Raw genomic sequence first — 2732 nt, 5'->3', positions numbered from 1 at the left:
TGGATGAAAACCCAGAATTCAAGGGGATGATCAGTGCTTGGCTTGTAGATATTCTCTCCCAAGCAGCATATTTGGGGTAAAACAAAAATGGATCCATGACAGAATCATGGAAAAGACCCATTTTTAAGAATTTTGTAAAGAAAGTCAGAAAAGGGTAGTCAGAAAAGTAAGAGAGCTTTCATGATGGCCAAGTTAAAAAAAAAAAAAAAAAGCAAGAAAACCAACTCATGTCTCCAGTAAGAAGATAATGGCTGAAATTTGTGAATTGAATTTGGCAATAAGGACATTATTGGCAATAACTGCCAAGATAATTTCAATAGAGAAGAGGCAAAAGCAATAATGCAATGAGCTAAAAAGCATATGAGAAACCAAGAATCAGGGATGTTACTGGAGCCTTGACTTCTAAAAGCCCATCTGAGTAGTAAGGGAGGGTGATGTCACAGCAGTACAGTAACAGGAGTCACAACATCTGTTGTGACTGCTCTTCAGGTTTGAGAACATATGTAAGGCAGAGGAAATAAGTCATTAGCAAGCCTAAAACAGGAAACTTAGAAAAAGCAACAAGACGTGATGAATAACTACTAAAGTTAAGGGAATAATGACTGGAAACAAATCTCAACCTCTGAAAAGGAAAGCTGCATTTAGAAAGCTTGAAAATTGAGGGTAGTCAGAAATTAAAAGAGCCCACGCTTACATGACCTTAATCTAAGTTGGTTGAAGACATTCCCTGAGAATAAGGAAGATTAAAAACAGGAAGGAAGTCAGACGTGGTGGCTCATGCCTGTAATCCTAGCACTTGGAAGCTGAGGCCAGTGGATCGCTTGTGCCCAGGAGTTGAAGACCAGCCTTGGAAACATAGCAAAACCCCATCTCTACAAAAAATAAAAAAATTAAAAAAAATTACCCAGGTGTGGTGATGTGCTCTTGTGGTCCCAGCTATTCAGGAGGCTGAAGTGGGAGGATTGCTTGAGCCCAGGAAGTGGAGGCTGCATTGAGCTATGATTGCATCGTTGCGCTCCAGCCTTGGTGACAGAGAGAGACCCTGTCTCAAAAACCAAACGAAAGCATCAACAACGAATAAAAAGATGGGCAGGAAATTAGAGGAGACTGGTGATTCTTGGTGTCAGAAATGAGAAAGAGTAGCATGTGTTCAAGGAACAGGAGATTCAAAAGGCGCTGAAGCAATTATGGAGTCTGGAGACCACAAATTTAGAATGTTTTCTTTTTGTTTGTTTGTGATACCCAGGAATTTATATACCTACAAAAGGCAGGATGTTGTACTGAAAGATCAAAAAGACAGTGTCCTAATGAGATATTTGGGCCCTTGAATTGATCTGTGCTCAGAATCAGTTGGGCTCCTAGACTGTGTCATTGGAGTCAATAAATTTCTGGACACAGTGGTTTGGTGACAATAAATTAATTTTTGCTTGAATAATTTGAGTTACGGCCCTGTTCTTACAACTAAAAGTGTCACAACTCATTCCCTTTGGTATGTAGTAAAATATAAAACGCCAAGAAGGGGATGATGAATAATAAGAAAAAGGGATGAGTAATATCTACAGAAGCTAAGATCAGGTGAGGTGACGGTAAAGCTGTGATAATGTTGGAATGATAAGAGACTGTGTAAAAGATGCACATTAGAGGCTGGGCACAGTGGCTCACGCCTGTAATCCCAGCACTTTGAGAGGCCAAGGCGGGTGGATCATGAGGTCAGGAGATCGAGACCATCCTGGCTGACATGGTGAAACCCCATCTCTACTAAAAATACAAAAACTTATCTGGGCATGGTGGCAGGTGCCTGTAGTCCCAGCTACTCGGCAGGCTGAGGCAGGAGAATGGCGTGAACCCGGGAGGTGGAGCTTGTAGTGAGCCGAGATTGCACCACTGCACTGCAGCTTGGGCGACAGAGCGAGACTCAGTCACACACAAAAAAAAGAGAGACGCATGTTAGATTCCGGATGCGAAGCAATTCGAAGAAATAATGCCCAGCTCTGAACTAGGACATAGGCATGGAGAAGTTCAGGGAATTGTGAAGTTAGAGTATTGATGATTTTACTCTCATATAAGATAGGCTCCTCCAGAATATGACAATATTAAAGATCCAGTTACAAACTCTCAGATATTAATTTAAATCTTGTCTCTGATACTATGTTACTTAATTTATCTGAGATTTGGTTTCCTCATACATAAAATGAAGATAACTATGATATCCACTACTAAACTACTAGAACTAAAGTTCTATAGGGATTAACTGACTCTATCTAAACATAGTATAGCATGGCTATATTTTGGCTTTTTATTAAATATTTTTAAATACTGGCTTAGAGACGAGAGACTAAGATAACTACATGTTTAATGAATATGGAATAATCTATCAAAAGAGATTTTTCTTTGATAGCATTACTGTTACTATTATTACCAACTTCTGAAAGGATGATATCAACTTCCTTTCAGAAGTTGGTAATAATAGTAATAGTAGTGGTATCAAAATAATAGCAATAAAGTTGTTTCTGTATCTAGGGACTGGGTGTTTAGTGGTGCTATTCAGAAAAGTAGAATATATCCATTTATTTATCCATTAAGAAATGTTAATTTAGAGTGTACAAAAGTTTCAGGCCCTATTTTTGAAATTTTTAGAGAGTTCTATAAAGAATTCACATAAGCCACACAGGGATATTGGAGAATATAAGAAAAACAGAGAGATAAGAACATATCATTGGAGAAAACTGACA

The sequence above is a fragment of the Pan paniscus genome, chromosome 15, assembly GCF_029289425.2.
Source record: "Pan paniscus chromosome 15, NHGRI_mPanPan1-v2.0_pri, whole genome shotgun sequence".
NCBI classification, from domain to species: domain Eukaryota; kingdom Metazoa; phylum Chordata; class Mammalia; order Primates; family Hominidae; genus Pan; species Pan paniscus.
Note: the sequence above shows the minus strand (reverse complement) of the source record.